A 19,014-nucleotide genomic window follows, 5' to 3' on the forward strand; every position below is an offset into this window, starting at 1 on the left:
ATCCCCATCTGCAACCCTGCTTATTCCCAACGTTCCAAAATTGCAATTTTCAGGGAAAGTCGTGCCTTATCTAACTCATATTTACAAAGGGATGATTGTAAACATTTCTTCTGCTCTCTGCAAAGAATAGAGACATGAAATTGCAAGTCATTATTTTTTAAAAATCTCTCTTTGATCAGGCATTTACTCACCTGTCACATACGTGGTTCAGTGTTAAGTTTTTTTTTCATGATCGCTCCTGTGCGAAGTTTTGAAGTTTTACGATGCAAGAAGGCGCTATGGTTAAGCTGCTTTGAAAACTATTAGGAAATGGGCACGAACAAACTCGGGTCACAATTCATTTTGGAAAGATGCTGTAAGTGAGTGACAGTCAGGTGAGTTTTCTGGAGAAGTTGCAGGAATTTCCTCAATCGAATTTGTTGTTCAAACTTTCATCCGGAGGAGAGATAAGCTGAAAACTGGAGCACACAACTTGGCGGAAGAGGCACGTGGAGTCGAAATGTTAAACTCTGTTTCTCACTGTATAACTGTTGCCAGAGCTGCTGAGTTTCTCCAGGACTTTCTGTTTGCATTTCAGACTTCCAGCATCCACAGTATTTTGAGATAACAAGGTGTAGAGCTGGATGAACACAGCAGGCCAAGCATCATCAGAGGAGCAGGAAGGCTGATGTTTCAGGCCTAGACCCTTCTTCAGAAAATGGAAGACCTTCAGATTCTCCAACATCTGCAGTTCCTAATATCTCCATAGTATTTTGTTTCTACTGGAATGATGACATTGAGGTGGGCAAGTTCTACATCCCTTGGATCAGTATTGAAGCCAAATTCTAATTGGTGTTATGGGGATAAGGCAGGAACAGGATACTGACTGTGGATGATCAGTCATGATCAAAATGAATGGTGGTGCTGGCTCGAAGGGCCAAATGGCCTACTCCTGCACCTATTGTCTATTGTCAGTAGGCTGGAATCAGGGGTTCTCTAGAATTGGTTAAATTTGCACAAAACTACAGAGAGCATGTTTCAGCTGCAAGGCTGAAATCATGTTAGACATTTGCGCTATAAGAAAAGTTCGGTTTCTTTTTAAAGTAGCCTTTAGCTATTCGGTATCAACATTTCAGAACTCCAATCTACTGTGAACATACATTTCAAATCTACGTTTTGTTAATATTGCTGCAATAGAACATAGAACATAGAAAAGTACAGCATACTACAGGCCCTTTGGCCCACCATGTTGTGCTGTGGAATAATCCTAATCCAAAAACAAAATAACCTAACTTACATTCCCCTCAATTCACTGCTGTCCATGTGCATGTCCAGCAGTCGCTTAAATGTCACTAATGACCCCGCTTCCACGACTACCACTGGTAAACTATTCCATGCGCTCACAACTCTCTGGGTGAGGAACCTCCCTCTGACGTCTCCTCTATACCTTCGTCCTAACACCTTAAAACTATGACCCCTCATGGCAGTCAGTCCTGCCCTGGAGAAAAGTCTCTGGCTATCGACTCTATCCATGCCTCTCATTACCTTGTACACCGCGATCAGGTCACCTCTCTTCCTCTTTCTCTCCAGAGAGAAAAGTCCGAGCTCAGTCAACCTCTCCTTGTAAGACAAGCCCTCCAGTCCAGGCAGCATCCTGGTAAACCTCCTTTGCACCCTCTCCAAAGCCTCCACATCTTTCCTATAATAGGGCGACCAGAACTGGACACAATATTCCAAGTGTGGTCTCACCAGAGTTTTGTAGAGCTGCAGCATAACCTCGCGGCTCTTAAACTCAATCCCCCTGTTAATGAAAGCCAAAACACCATATGCTTTCTTAACAACCTTATCCACCTGGGTGGCAACTTTGAGGGACTATGCACTTGAACACCAAGATCCTGCTGTTCCTCTACACTGCAGAGAATCCTGCCTTTAATCCTATATTCAGCATCTAAGTTCGACCTTCCAAAATGCATCACTTCACATTTATCAAGGTTGAACTCCATCTGCCATTTCTCAGCCCAGCTCTGCATTCTGTCAATGTCTCGCTGAAGCCTGCAATAGTCCTCGATACTATCAACGGCACCTCCAACCTTTGTGTCATCAGCAAACATACTAACCCACCCCTCAACCTCCTCATCCAGGTCATTTATAAAAAACTACAAAGAGCAGAGGCCCAAGAACAGAACCTTATCAAATGCCTTTCTGAAGTCCATGTACACCACATCCACTGCTCGACCCATGTCAACCTGTCTTGTGACTTTCTCAAAGAACTCAATAAGATTTGTAAGGCATGACCTGCCCCTCTCAAAGCCATGCTGACTCCCTTTAATCATGCTATGCTTTTCCAAATAGTCATAAATCCTATCCCTTAGAATTCTTTCCAAAACCTTGCTGACCACAGATGTAAGACTGACTGGTCTGTAATTTCCAGGGATTTCCCTATTCCCTTTCTTGAAAAGAGGAACAACATTTGCCTCCCTCCATTCTTCCAGTACGACTCCTGTGGCGAGTGAGGAAGCAAAGATCTTCACCAGTGGCTTAGCAACCTCCTTTCTCACTTCCTGGAGCAACCTAGGATAAATCTGGTCTGGCCCTGGGGACTTATCAATCTTAATGTTTGCCAAAATTTCCAGCACATCAACTTCCTCAATCTCGATCTGTTCAAGCCTGTTTTCCTGCTCCTCAAAGTTCTCATTCACAACAAGGTCCCAATACTTGAGTAATGGGTGTGTCCCACCTGACCGATGTCAGTGCAGGGAAACAGCTAAACACAATGCCACTATCACTCTCAGATAAGGTGCAAGACAGCTAGTAATAATGCAAAGCTCAATTCATTCAACTGTAGCAGCAGAGTTTAACTAAACCTCAGAGAGAAAAAAAATCTCCTAAAACACAAATGGCTCAGTTAAGAGTCAATCACGTGGCCTTTCTGTGAGATTCCAAGTTGACTGCCAAATTAGCAGCAATTTTGGCCTGTGGGCTTACATCCCTGAAAATAATAGCAAGATCATTCAAGCTGATTCAAGTTCCATGGTATTGATGCCAGGAGAAAGAAAGGAGATTCATCTCATTAGCCAAGGTTGGAACCAGAGCGAAAAGGATATTCATCTTCAGTTGTAGCTGCTTCTCTACTGCCAGACTGAAGTTGCAGTTCTATCCCTGAAGAGCAAATAAGTTGTTTTCAACAATGGTCCACATTTTGCCTTCTTCTGCAAAGGAATGGTGCTCTTAACATTGGCTTTCATGGGTCTGCTACAAACTCACCAACTCCCACAGTTACCTGGACTATACATCCTCACACTCTGTTTCCTGTAAAGACTCTATTCCATCTCCTAGTTACTCCGTCTCTGTCGCACCTGTTTTGATGGGGCCAACTTCAACAAGGGAGCCTCCAAAAAGTCCACCTTCTTCCTCAACCGAGGATTCCCCAGCACTGTTAATGACAGGGCCCGCAGCCTGGTCTGACACATGTCCTACGCTTCGGCCGTCACCCCTTCTCTTTCCTCCTGCAACAGCAATAAGGTTGCCCTTATCCTCACCTACCATCCTATCAGCATCCACATCCAGAGGATTCATTAGCTGCAATTTCCCTCACCTTCACCAGAGACATATCCCTCTCCCCTTGTTTGTCAGCCTTCCACAGGGACTGTTCCCTCTGGGACACCTGGTCCACTCTTCCTTCACTCCCAACATCCCACCCCCACCCCCCTCCGCAGCCCCTTGGCACCCTCCCCTGCAGCCATAGACGGTGTAACACCTGCCCATTTACCTCCTCCCTCCCCAGTATCCAAGGGCCCTAACACACCCTCCAGGTGAAGCAGCACTTTACCTGCACTTCCCAGAATCTAATCTACTGCATTCTCTGCTCACAATGTGGTCTTCTCTACATTGGGGAAATGAAGCGTAGACTGGGTGAATGCTTTGCAGAACATCTGTGTCCTGTCCGCATAAAAGACCCTAAGTTTCCAGTTGCCTACCACTTCAACTTACCACCCTGTTCTCTGGCCAGCATCTCTGCCTTAGGCTTGCTGCAGTGCTCCAGCAAAGCTCAGCGTAAGCCGGAAGAAAACACTTGATCTTCTGCTGCGGGGCCTTGCAAGCCTCTGGACTCAATATTGAGTTCATCAGTTGTAGGGCTTGAGCTCTCTGACGTCCTTATCCCAACCTCCAAACAACTGGCCTTGCTATCACATATTCTGCTACTACACACAACTGACTGTAAGCCACTAAGTCCCCATTAATAGCTATTCACTCCCCAGCCAGATTATTATCTACTGTTTTATCTGTTATATGTTCTTGTCTCTCTTTGGGCTCTATCCACACTGTTTACTCCTTACCCCTACAGGGGTCTGTCAATACTGGGGAAGTTAAAAATCACGCTGTACATACTCTCTTTTCTTTTCATCTTTCAATGATCTGCGTATACATCTGCTGGCTATTGGGGGGCCTATAATATAACCCTATCATAACCCTTTCTTGTTACGAAGTTCTACTCACATAGCCTTGCTAAATAAGCCCTCCGAAATGTCTTCTCTTAGTGCAGCTGTGACATTCTCCTGAATCAATAATGCAACTCTGTCACCCTTTTACATTCCCCTCTATCACATGTGAAACATCTAAAGCCTGGAACATTGAGGCCCTGCTCTTCTCTCAAGCAAATTTTTGTAATGGTTACAACATTGTAGCTCCATGTACTAATGTAGGCTCTAAGCTCATCTGCCAAACCTGTTATAATCCTTGCATTGAAATAAATCTACTTTGTACTACCAGTCCTGCAACATTCATTAACCTGGTCATGCCTGTTCTTCCAAATAGACTTATTGACTACCTTCTCCTAATCACTCTACATGCTGATCTACCGCTTTGGTTCCCAATGCCCCCAAATACCCTTCAACCCACACACACTAGTTTAAACCCTCCTGAGTGACACTAGCACATCTCCAGTTTAGGTACAAAATATCCTTCTTGTACAGGTCCCTCCAGCCTGGAAGAGATCTCAATGTTTCAGATATCTGAAACGCTTCTCTCCTATACCAGCTGTTTAGTCATGCATTCAAATATATTAGCTTCCTATTTCTGGCCTCGCTAGCACATGACATTGGATGTAATCCTAAGATTGCAACCCCAGAGATCCCACTATTCAACATTCAACATAAATCCCTATGTACCACCATTCACCCTTCTTTTCGGAATGCCTTGTGCCAGCTCAGACACGTCCCTGACTCTGGTACTAGGGAGGCAAGACAGAAAGCTAGAGTCTCAATTATATCCACAGAAAGGCCTATCTGTTCCTATGACTATAGAGACCCCTAGCACTACAGCTTGCCTATACTTCAACCCTCCCTGCTGTATAACAGAGTCAATTGTGGTGCCACCAATGTAGCTGCTGCTGCTGTTTTCCCCTAGAGGCCATTCCACCACCTGTAAATCCCCAACAATATCCAAAATGCTAAACTTATTTAAAAGGGGAACAGCCTACTCTTCCTGTCTGCCCCTCCTGATGGTCATCCATCTATCTCACTGAACCTTTGGTGTGACCGCATCCTTGAAACTCCTATCTATAAAATTTTCTGCCTTCTGTATGTTCCTCAGTGAGACTAACAGCTGTTCCATTCAATGCATGTGGTGTGAGAGGAACTGCAGTGGACAAACTTCCTGTAGACATAAATCGTTGTCAAATCAAGCATGGTTTGGATCCATCAAGACTGAGCTTTGGTGACAGGCAAATTCAAGAAAAGTGCAAGGAGTGACATTAACTGCTTATGGCCTTTCTCAACCTCACAAAACCAAAAAGCCATGACACCAGACCATGTCAACCTGCTCGAAGCTGAGTGCAGTCTCAGCTGCCTGGAGGAACATCCAACACCTTAAGAAGAAGATCAATGACCTTTTCTACTACACCAGTTGATGCAGCCCATCTTGCCTCTGAGAACCCACACTAATTTTGTCTCAGTAGTGTACTCATTTCCCACCAAGTCTCTTGCTCTACAACTCTCACTGTTGTTTGCAACACCTTCCCTCCCTCACTGTCATCCATCCCAACCTCTGACACCACTAACCTGTGTGTCCTCTGCATTGCTGACTCACTCACTCAAGGATACCTCACCTACACCAAAAATAACAGCTATGCTGCACACTTTCATTTTTCTTAACTGCTGCCTCTCTCTCATTCCAAGAGGAAAACAGACCATAATAAGACAGAAAGTATCAACTCATGCAGAGTTAGTAATAATTGCAGATGCTGGAGTCAGAGATAACACAGTGTGGAGCTGGAGGAAAACAACAGGCTACACAGCATCAGGGGAGCAGGAAAGTTGACGTTTTGAGTCAGGACCCTTCTTAAGAAGAAAGATGCAGTATTTAAGTGCAGAAGTATCCTGTAAGTAGTTTGGAGATGTGCCACAAGGTTTCCTGGATGCTGGCACATGTCCGTCTGTGGATATAGGGTGTATGTGGCCAAATGCATGTGAAGCAGGCCCTGCAATGTTTTTGTGCAGTGTTCAAAATGGAAGTCTTTTGGAACATGCATCAAACTGAAATAATCAAGTGCCCACTCTGAACTCGAGAATTCTTGATGTCTAACTTGTTCTGCTCTTTTGATAAGGTAGCAAGTTGAATATTAATGAGGTGAGTTGTGCCATTATAAAGCGTTTAACAATCCTTCTTAATTGCTAATTCGCCAGTGCCAAGAGAGGAACTAGCCACATCACTTGGCAAAAGCTTGAAAGGTGCAGTGAGTTGCTCCTGAGATCAGGGTAGGTATCACAGGAATTCTCACACAATTCTACCAAAGATCTCACCATAGCCCACATCATTCAGGCCAACTCAACAATGGATTTGATGAGGAGAACAAGGCAGAAAGGAACATGGAAGTTTGAGGGAGAGTTAGAGCCAGCAACTCACTTGGTGAAGCACAATCTACTTCATTCAAATCACAAGTGCAGCAACACCTGGGGGGGAAGTGTATATTTCTTTCTTGCTGTGAGGGAGGGGTCTCTACTTTGTGTGTGATGATAGACCCTTCAAGAGGTAACAGTATTAAACAGACACAGAAACCAAACAAGAGGAATGACATCTGTATCACATAAAAGTGTATGTGAATCTCATGCATTGGCTTTTTTTGTTATTCATTTACAGATGTGGGCATTGCGGGCCAGGCCAGCATTTATTAGCAGTCCCTAATTGCCCAGATGGCATTTAAGAGTCAACCACATCACAACAAGTCTAGAATAACATGTATTCTGGACTTGGTAAGGATGGCAGATTTCCTTCCCTAAAGAACATTTTACTGGGTTTTTCCCAACAATTGGCAATGCTTTCATGGTCATCATTAGACTCTAAATTCCAGATTTGTTTTGGATTCAAATTTCACCCTTTGCTATGGTGGGATTTGAACCCAGGTCCCCAGAATACCTAGGTCTCTGGGGAATGAGTAGTCTAGTGAAAGTACCATTGGACCATCGTCTGACTAAAAATCCTCGTCACAAGAAATCTTGACCATCTCGGTCAACACTACAAATTAATCCCAGTGATGGCTTCGAAGCACAAACAATGTCAGCTGAGCTGTAAAGGGTTACTATAATTTGCCAAAGTTGCAATTACCTTCCAAGATTTCATAGCCTGCTCACTTCATGCTCTGGGTAATGTAATGCCCACACCATTATATGCATTGCTGTCTTTCTTGGGTACCGTGGAGATTGGGAATAGGGTGAGAGAGGTCTTCATTATTGCTGCCACGTGTATAATTCTTCCTGAATGCGTCTCAAAAGGCTTGAACAGTTTGTGTCTGAATCTGGGTAGCCATGTGCAACATCCGTGTCAAAGCATCCCACTGGCCTTCGGCTTGGGGTCCCCATGTCCCACTGTTTGGCAGATGCTGCTTAAATATTTTTTGTGATTGCCTCAATAGTTGAATGATCACATTATTGAGGAACTGCTTTGTTTCTGATATTGCCCACAGCAGTTCGGTGAAACCATCTCCAATGGATCAAGGCACAGACGCTACTGTCATTCCTGTGTCTGCTGTACTGTAAAGACCTGTCAGAGGAATGGACAAGAAACACATGGGTTTAAAGGTCAAGACCAGCATCAACCCCCAGCAGATGTGGAGCAGCTTCTCAATGTGGAGTTTCAGATGTAGGTGCCCACATGGTGAAGATGGAGTCCCACAGTTACTTGCCTTCCACAGAATGCTGTGCAAGTGGGGGATAGCCAGTGGCACAATACTCCTGAAGAGCTGGCAGCCAGAGTGACACATTGCAATGTCCAAACTATCTGCAATGGAACACTTCCTGCACTGAGATCAGTGAGGGCCATAGGATATCCTGTTCACATCAGGACCATATAGATCATGTCTGGCAGTTAGTAGCATATTGTGCAGATAAAAACACTGCTTAGTTCATGAAACCTCCATTCCAGAAAACTGGAGGATGCACCGAGTAAGGTGATAGACAATGAGGATCTGTGAGAACCGCAGCATTGTGCCAAGTCAGAAAATGAGAACATTCTTCAGAAAGAAAGCACCTTTAACATCTTACAGAGCATCAGGCAAAGTGACACAGCAGAAAGTCTTTGTGATCCTCATTGAAAGAAACTGAGTTGCTTGAAGTTATCTTTCACTGGCTGTAAGTGCTTTGATTCTGCAGAGGCCAGTGTGCTGTGTGTATTCTCAATTGCTAATGCAGGTTACTGTTTTGAACTTCCTATGTAGTTCATATTGTTTACATCTTGTTGAACACCAAGCTGATCTGGGTGCTCCTGCATACCAGGTGTACCACACTGATCTAGGTGGCAACTCTCCTCTGGCAGTCCTGAAGAAAGAGAGTGACTCGCTTTTCTACCACCTCCACTAGCACCTTTAGGTCGCTCTCAGCAAACTGTGGCACCAATTTACTTCTGACAGCCATCTCTGGGGAAAAAGTTCTGACACTGAAGCTGTGAAGGATTATTTGTGGCTCCAGCAATTGACCTTGTAGACAGCTAGACTTTAAATCCCAGAAGACCTTGGCCACGGTGAGAACCTGGGCCATTGGTGATAGTGTGGGCACAGAACCATAGGAGGTGCAGTGCATTCGTAATGTGTGTAAAATTGTGTAAGGAAAGCCACTAGGGCTGACAGAGAAACCACCCCTGAAATTCCCCTAAATTTTGGTAAAAGTCTGCCCAATATTGTTCTTACTTTATCTTATCCCTGATTTTTCCCTTTGTACCTAGGCATTCCCTCAAATTTCCTAACATTCTGTTATGTCTAAGTGTTCAGCAGACGTGGGAAATGGTTGGGTCGTTATACTCTACAAAGGGGTTTTGATGCTGAAAAGGTCCTCAACTAAGGTTCTGCGCACTAAAACCTAAATCATTAATGTGTATCAGGAAACTAAATATAATGGTCTGGGCATTCCTCCAGATGGCTGAAACAGCTTCAAACAGGTAGAGCAGGCTGACATGGTCTGGTGTCATGGATTCCACTGCTGGTCCTGGGGCAAGAGTAAGTCCTGTCAATGCAGTACCCCATTCAGCAGGAGCATCAGGTTCATGCTAACAAAGCTGGGTGGCAATTTCCCTCTGTCTTCCATGTCCACGGCAAAGGTCAGGAACCATGCAGGGCAGCTCCGGTCAATCGGTCCTTGTCCAGGCGCATTGCAGAGTTTTAAAGATGGCACAGACGGAAGTGATGCTCATGAATTCCCAGATGTCCAATGAGTGGCTAGCTGCTTGGGAATGGTGTTTGATAAGACTGGATGGAAATAGGGCATAATTCTCACTGCAAGGGCTCAAACAGAAATTAAAGTGGTGAGTTCAGTAAGAAATGGTAAGTTACCTCACCCAGGAGTCACTCCACCAATGTCAACATGACTCCCACTTCAACACAAAATGGTAAGAATCTGCTCAAAATGTGAAGAATGGCACACTCCCATTAATGAAATCCTGGGCTATGTAATTGCAGACTTTCCATTTCAAGTCCAACTCTGCAGCATCAGCTGCATTTATTGAAGTCAATGGTAATCCCCAAAGTTGAAATTCAAAACAGAGGCACAGCACAATCCTTAGCAGGGCAAAGAACTTTACAGAGATAGCCAGTCTTTTTACACAATATAACAGCAGAGTTAATTCAACTTTGCAACATAAATGATTCAATATGAAAGAGAGACATGGTAAAATCTATTTGATAGCAATCATATCTTTGCTGAAAAAAGCATTTGAGAAACATAGCTATGGCTTTTATATGACTATAAATAAACCATATGCTTTAAAATTGTCAAATTGACCTTTTCTTGTTAAGACTTGTGCCAAAGTTTCTGTTTTGGGGTAAACACCACATTAACTCTCAACAAACGTTCAACTACCATTCTATCTTAGTTTAACCTTTGAAAGTATTTCACATTTTTAGTATTGCAGACTCCTTCACACCACATCTTCTTCTCCCTCCCAGTTAAGAAAATACTGCAGATATTACCACATGATTATGCCAAGTAGGTTTATGATGTTGGCACCATTGTTGGACAATGAGGAGCACTCTTCTGAATAGGGTATAATATGTTTGCTTACATGGGTGCTTGGCAGGGACAGAAATCCATCACTGTGCGTAGGAGTCTCCGAACCAAGTTTTCCATCTGACCTTAATTATAGCAGACTCTCAGTGGCCTGGGTTCAACGCCATTCCCCCAGGCCTCTGTTCTTGCAGTCAGGCCAATTGGAATATTTCGAGCAGGCTGTGTAAGAGAGCTAATTCCATGGAGAGGGAAAGAAAATTGCACCAACAGGCCTGTCACAGGATTATGTGTTGTGCAAAAACATCAAATTTTTGCAACACTGAAGGAGATCATTCAGCTTTGTGAACACATGAGTAGTTGAAAAGAGCAGAAAACAGAAACCAAGTTATAAAATCATGGCTCTGAGGAGTTAAAATTTTAATCCTCACCATATGTCGTAGCAACATTGAATCGTAGGGATTCTCCTTTGCTCTTAGTGACCTGAGATGCAATGAGCCAAATGATGGGTGATTCATAATTGTGAACACTTGTATGCATCACATTATAAAGTCTCTGTTTGTTTTTGATCCAATTTATGGTGACAGCTCAATAATTATTTCCATGAAAAATATCCCAGAAGTGGCAATTTTTTATTCACTCATGGAATGTGGGACATGGGCATTGCTGGCTGACCAGCATTTATTGCCTGTCCCTAGCCACCCATGAGAAGGTGGTGTCGAGCTGCCTTCTCAAACCACTGCTACCCATGTGCTGTAGGTCCATCCATAATGCCATAAGGGGGGATCTGGGTGAGAACATCTTCCAGAACACAGCATGGTCATGTCTGCCCAACTTCAGCAGCATGTGTTGTATGAGTACTCATACTTAGGATCATTGTACAATATTACAACACCAATTGCCTCAAGTTTCAGAGTTTGCTCATTTGTGACACAATAGGCATTTGTTCCCACTATAGTGGACCACAGCAGACATCCAGGACTGAATATTCATCATCAGTGTGGGTAGCAGGTATTAGGAAACTTCCCTGGCTTCACACACCCACCTCAGGAAAAAGTGGCTCGAAAAGTACAATTAACACACCAGAAGGATGATAGATTGTTGGCGTGGTGTGGGCTGATATAGCCCAGAGTGAGACTCTAGCGTGGGCTGGGGAAGCCCAAGGAGGGACAGTAGCAGCAGAGAAGGAAAAGTTGGGCTATCTTTAAGTTACTTCTTGTTATTTTACTTTAAGTTAATGTGAATTGCACCTATGCATCGCAGCAGTATACACTCTTCACTGTATTTTATATTGAATACATGTGACAATAAATAATTCAATTTGATTCAATGCTAAAGTTAGCCCAGCAATCCCCAGAAAGAGTTCTATTGGGTGCAGGGATGGAATGTTTAAAAGGCAGACCTTGGCACTGTAGGATTTTGTCCCATTTATAGTAAAAACAGTAGTCCTCGGTACTCACACCCTTCACATCCCACACATGCCCCAAATAACCATTTTGTGCCCTCCATGGCTCCTCACCTCATCTAATGCCAATGTATGCCCCACTGCTTACATCGCAGGGCTCCGTGTACACTCTATGCCAAGCTTCTCCCCTCCATCTCATCATCTCCATGACCTTTCTTATCCCCAAATATCAAGCAACTGCATTTCCATGCCAATTCAATGATTATGAATTCTGCTTAGAACCAACAAATCCTATAACATCAGTAGGATGTGTTACAAAAGTAGCTTTAATAGTCATTCATTCATTAAAAGGTGCCAGCATTGTGAGTCTACCATTAAATGGACTGCAGCATTGACAGAGGCAACTCGCCAGCAGTTTCTCAAGAACAAGCAGGAGTGGGAAATAAATTTTGGCCTAGCTAGCAATGCATACATCCCATGGATAAATGAACAATAAGTTTCGGCCACCTTCTCTAAGAAAAGATATTCTGGCACTAAAGTGGGGTCTAGAGAAAGTTCACTAACCTGAATAAAAACCAAAAGAGCTGTGGATGCTTTAAATCAGGAACAAAATCAAGTTGCTGGAAATACTCAGCATGTCTGGCAGCATCTGTGAAGGAGAAAACAGAGTTAACGTTTCGGGTCTGGTGACCCTCAGAACTGGACACTGGACCCAAAACGTTAACTCTGTTTTGTCCTTCACAGATGCTGCCAGATCTGCTGAGCTTTTGCAGCAACTTTGTTTTTGTTCACTAAGCTGAAACTGAGTATGGAGGCGTTGCCTCATGAGAAGAGGTTGTGAATGTTAGGCCTGTACTCACTGGAATGGAGAAGAATGAGGGATAACCTTCTTAAACATTCAGGATTCATAGGGGACTCGTCACAGTAGATGCAGAAAGGTTATTTTTGGAATGTCTAGCATCAGGTGGCATAAACTCAGAATAAGGGGTCAGAATAAGAGAAAAGGAGGAATTTCTTCTCTGACAGGGTAGTGAATATATGGAATTCCTTCGCAAATGGGACTGTGGATGTTGGCTCATGAATCATATTCAAGGCTGAGATAGATTTTTAATTAGTTAGGAAACCAAGAGTTCTGGGGAAAACACAGGAAAATGGAGTTGAGCGTTATCAGATCAGCCATGATTTCATTGAATGGTGGAGCAGAAGGGGTTTATAGTCTTACAGTCTTTCAGCCCATATTCAAGTATTACTGTTCCTAACAACAGTAGGTGAACCGAGTTCTGAGAAGATTTGTAGCTCAGGTTGAGGTTCTGGATGTGAGTTTGCTCGCTGAGCTGGAAGGTTAGTTTTCAGATGTCTGAAAACGAACCTTCCAGCTCAGCGAGCAAACTCACATCCAGAATTAGGTGAACCCTTAAATGTCCAATTTAGTGGCCTTTACCGGGTCAGTGTGAGGAAGTGAATTATCTGATTGAGATTCCAGATCGGGAAAAGTGGAAGGCTGGGCCATGGCAAAATGATGTGTACTTTCACTGTCAAGAAGGGGACAAGTAGTTAGCAATCTATCCAATTGTGGCTATCCTAGAGGACGAAACCTGTGGTGGGGCTGAACCGAAAGTGTTCATGGGGAAGGCACACTTGGAGCCCCCTACTTACCAGCTAATCAATAGTGAAATACTAGTAAACTTCGATTTCTCATTCACTCACTTATGTACAGAGGAGCCAGCAGTTTTAATAAAGCTGCTCACAGCATTTAAAGGCATATGCAGAGACAAGCCAGATTGCGCCACCTTGTGGATGTGGGACACACTTCTAACATTAAGCAACATTTCTATCAGTTGGGCCAAGAAAAGGTGGCCCACATTTGGTGGAGTAGTTGGAGCACTAAGCAATAGAGCCTAGTATCAGTAGCTAGAGTTTCCTCATTGTGCTTGTGTCCAATTGAAGTTTTCAATTGATTACCAAAAAATTAATGCATGGGCCAGGGCTGACTCCAGCTGGAAGAGTGCACAGATAAGGTCTGTAAAGCCACCCGTAATGTACGACGATAAATTACTCAAGGAGCAGTGGCAGATTCCCTTAACTATCTGCCTGAAGGAAATCTCTGCCCTCATAACTCCAGACATACCGGTGTCAAATCATGCTATTTGGACTCCAAAATGTTCTAGCGTCTTTTAATGGCTAAGGATCCAGGTAGTGGAAGTTTTAACTCATTGCATGTTGCGTCTAGTAAATCTCCTAGTGTACAGCAACAATTGGGGAAATACACTTAGAGTAACTGGGAGGCCTCTTGCAGGAAATGCAGCAAACTGACCTTATAGTCAATCTTGCAAAGATTGAGTTTACTCTGGTTCAAATGACCTATCTGGGGCACATAGTGGGTCAAGGATGCGTACTGCATGGGGCTGCAAAGGTAGAAGCACTAGCACAGCTCCCCATTCCCACAACAAAACAGGAAAACATGGAGTTCTTGGGAATGTGTGGGTTCTACAGAAAGGTTGTTCCAAACATCAGCAGAGTAAGCACACCAGCGATTTACATACTGCAGAAAAAGTAAAGGTGGCATGGACTGAGAAATGCCAACCCAATTTTGATAAGCTGAAGCCAATTTAACCTGCAGGTCTGTGCTTGTAGCTCCAAACTTGAAATAAGCAATTAAAGTAGCCATCATTATGAGTGACATCAGGTAGGGTCCTGTTGATGAATCAGGAATACAGAAACCAATCATTCACTTCTGCAAAAAAAACTGAACAAACCTTAGAAGCAGTACACCACTGAACAGAAGGAAACTCTTGGTCTCTTACTGCCACTCAAACACTTCAAGATCTATGTCCTAAATCAGTGCAAAGTGACAACAGTCCACACTAACCAGAACTCATTGACTTTTGTATAAAGGTTTTAGACACAGAGCACTGAGATACTCCTTTGGAGCTTATTGCTTCAGCTACACCACTTAAAAATCACCACCATTACCAAGACATCAAATGTAATCACAGATTCCCTGACTAGAACTTAAAGAAATTTGAATTTAATTGAAAAGATAATATTGACCAAGGCTATGAGAATGAATATCTATGTGGCTGTGTCTCTTATTTTGGATATTTATCACTCCTTCCTCCGTTGAAGTGAAATTAGAATAGATTTAATTTCATTAGTCTGGCAGGAGTAGTGTTACAATAACAGTTTGCAATCCTGAAAGACTGTACACTTTTTGATTCCTTAATTCCAAAATATGTTTCTTCAATGAGACAAAATTACTGCAGATGCAAATTCAGTGATTGGGTGACAAAATTTCTTTGGGGGCGTGATGGAATGTGACACCTAAATGTGTCAAAGAAATTTGAAACAGAGCTGGTAACTCGAGATATTGAGACGTCTGACTGTCACCACTCCAAACCACTTCCCACGGCAGAAAGCTATCATATGCAGACATTTTATGTGATTTCCCCTTCCAGAAATGTACAAAAGAGGAGTTAAAAGAGAATTTCAGTGCTTTTGTGTGTGCTGTTATTAGCCTGCAGTGAACTAGAGCGTGACTAGTATGCTCTGAAAGACACCTGTTGGGAACAATCAATATGCACCTCTGCACTCCAGCAAAGGAAGAAGCACTGTCTGTCGCTCAGAGTGCTGCAAACCAGTTTCAAAAAAGGCAATCAGGATAAAAGAATTTCAATCAACCTACAAAACCAAGAATCTCAAAATCAACTTTCAACTACCAATGTAACCCTACAACAATCATTATATGGCCCTTTCACAAACAGAGTCAGATCTGTGCAGCCTTATTTTTTTATTTCTTTTTGGATATTAACTCTTATTTGTAATCTATGTGTTGATTTAGTATTGCTTCTTGTGTGTAGTATTTGATAAAGTCATTCTTTTTTTGTTAATTCAAGAAACCCTGGTTAAATTGACATCTTTTAAACCATAAGTTCATGTGTTTTCGCAGAAAGCTACCCATGAAGTAACAAATCTATTTTTTTAATTAATCATGTTGCAACCAACTGAGAAAGGGGTGGGTGAATAAAGAAGGGGAGTCAGTTCATCCCTCCTCACCCAGGAGCTTAATAGTGAAAGGTATTGTAGTGTAGGTAGTTTACTGTAATGAACTGGGGAATCTTGCAAGTGATCTGTTCACAGAAATATCCCAAGTAATTACTATGTGCCAGGCTTACCAACAATTAGGGGGCATAGTGGTAATGACACTGACTGGCAATCCAGAACCCCAAACTAATTTTCTCAGAAATTGGGTTCAAATCCCACCATAACACTAATAGGTTCACTAACGTCCTTCAGGGAAATCTGCCATTGTTACCCAATCTGGCCTACATAGGATAATAGACCCACAATGTAACTGACTCTTAACTGCCCTCTGAAGAGGAATATCAGTTTTAGGATAATTTTGAATGGACAACTTCTGGCCTTCCCAGTGATGTTCAGATGCAAGAATAAAAAGGAATTGCTTGATCCAGCACTTTTGCAAAGCGTTGTGCTAATGTGAGGCTAACATCTAACTCAGCATAATCAGTGAATATGTTCATGTAAAATACCTCTTTTTCAACTAGTTCTTTTTTTTTATCACTCTTCCCACCTCTTCGGTGGTAAGACCAGAGGAAGACAATGCATTGTTGGCATGGAGAATAGAAGAAGAAATTAAACTTATTTAATGTTTCTCTTACACCCTGCTGTAGTTTAAGTTTATGGTGCATAAGATTTAGCCACAGCTAGTACTTCAAAGTGATTGAGAGATTCTCCACTTACAGCCAAGCTCATCCTGAGTGTTACAACTAATCCTAAGTTATCGTGCTACAGTATTTGAGCTTGTACATAAACTTGCAATGAACTAAGACGGTCAACTTTGATTACTAGGTCCAGTTGAATTAAATTACTCATATTTTTAGAAAATGATCTATTTATCAGCACTAAGTAGTTTCAAATACATATCTTGAAAAGAAATAACACTTCATTACAAAAAACCTCAAGGCCATTTGTAAACTTCATTTGAAGGTTTTCTTTAAGCAGCATTTGAAATATGTCAGGCTTTTAAAAAGAAAGACATGTAAGGCAGGAATGTTTCTGCTTACTGGTTTTGACAATACTTTAAATGTGTCAGTAAAAAAGTACTTACAGTGTCAGAACATGCAGCAACTCAAACAGATTTTCCTTCATGCTGAGTTCCTAGACTTTCACGTATATAATGGAAAACATACTTGAGACTGAAGGCAGCTTGATTTTAACTTTCACCCTCAATCCCAGTACTGCTCACATTAAGGATAGGGTGAGTGGATTAAATAAAGGCTGAGAATTTATTTAACATTCTTCTGCACCCAAAGCGTGGGTTTGCTGCAGGCTGAGGCCTTATAAATATTTTTAAAAAGTCAGGTTTATACAACCCAACCTGAATATTAACCCAAATCATTGAAGTCACATGAACTGTCAGATCCACTACAAATGCTTGGTAGCAAGCAAAAAGAGGGCTTTGTTGTGGTACAAACAGCCACCTGGAGCTTTGTGTGGTTCAGCAGTTACAGATTCTATTTGCAAATATACACTGGAGAGATACCCTCAGCAAACTTCATCAAGGTGTCTCCCTGATATGAAGCCAGCAATTTACAGTATTACTTCTCACATTTGAATACCATGTTTTCACTTCCTAGTGAGTAATATTTGAACAGAATTCTTCCAAACAAACATAGGCAGTCAGTGTAGATTTATATTTGACAATGACGTCCATGGTACAGTTGGCTTTGATTTTATTTGTGTAAATGCCCAAACATTGCCTCAGGCTCATAATGCAGCCCTTGAGTGCAAGCAACTGCCCTGTGCACAGCTATACCCCTTCAATTTAGTTCACACAAAGCTCCTTGTGGAACTACGCAGTTGTGGCCATGACACACAACATAATCTCCAGCTTTAATCACTGTAAACAGTACAGGATTGTGTAACTGGTGGTGTTACATGTGTGGCAGCACCAATATCAACAAGGCCCATGAAGAATCTTTACAATTTGTTTGAAGAGGATATACCTGCACCAATTCCCCTGAGTTTGGTAAGTTGCCAATGCTTCCCTCCATCCTAGTTATGGATGAATTAAATCTAGGCCATTAATTTCCCTATACAAACATCTGAGCATAGTTCTCAATCCACTATTTTCAATATCCAATTCTACGTTTTCAGTTAAGTCTCAACCCTATATATGGAGTTAACTCCTTTACTGTCACACATCTTGCAAATCAACAACTGTCAGTGCAGTTTCTGTCGCTCGAGCAACAAATTGCAAGTGCTCAGCACTTCTTACACTACCCAGGAATGTAATCATTTATTCTCAAAAATTTCCATGGAACTAGGATGAAAATATGGCAACCAAAAAGTAACTATTTCTTTTTGTTCTTACAACTCCTTGTTCCAGTCAACAGTCAGTTGTTATTATTAGTGTTTTGTGTTCAGTGAGTGGATGAAACGTGCCATGAGAACTCTTCAAGGCTGTCACATGTTGGATGCCAATGCCCATGGACGTTGGATTCAGAATTGGCTGACCCTTAGAAGACAAAGGGTAGTAGTGGATGAAAAATATTCAACATGGTGCTCAGTTACGAGTGGTGCACTGCAAGGATCTGTTCTGGGTCCTCTTCTATTTGTGATTTTTGTAAATGATTTGGATGAAGGAGTGGAAGGGTGGATTAGTAATTTCACAGACAATACCAAGTTGGGTTGTGTTGTTGACAGTACGGAGAGCTGTTCTAGGTTACAAGGGGACATTGATAGGATGTATAGCTGGGCTGAGAAGTGGAAGATGGGGTTTAGCCCTGAAAAGTGTGAGGTGATTCATTTTGGAAGGACAAATTTGAAAGCAGAATACAGGGTTAATGGAAAGATTCTTGGCAGTGTGGAGGAGCAGAGGGATCTTGGGGTTCATGTCCACTGTTCCCTGAAAGCTGCCACCCAGGTGGATAGAGTTGTTAAGAAAGCGTATAATGTGTTAGCTTTCATTAATAGAGGGATTGAGTTCAAGAGCCATGAAGTTATGCTCCAGCAATACAAAAGCCTGGTTTGGCCACATCTGGAGAGTATTGTGTCCAGTTTGGTCACCTCATTACAGGAAAGATGTGGAAGCATTGGAAAAGGTGCAGAGGAGTTTCACCAGTA

Source organism: Stegostoma tigrinum, chromosome 3, assembly GCF_030684315.1.
Source record: "Stegostoma tigrinum isolate sSteTig4 chromosome 3, sSteTig4.hap1, whole genome shotgun sequence".
In the NCBI taxonomy this organism is placed as follows: Eukaryota; Metazoa; Chordata; class Chondrichthyes; order Orectolobiformes; family Stegostomatidae; genus Stegostoma; species Stegostoma tigrinum.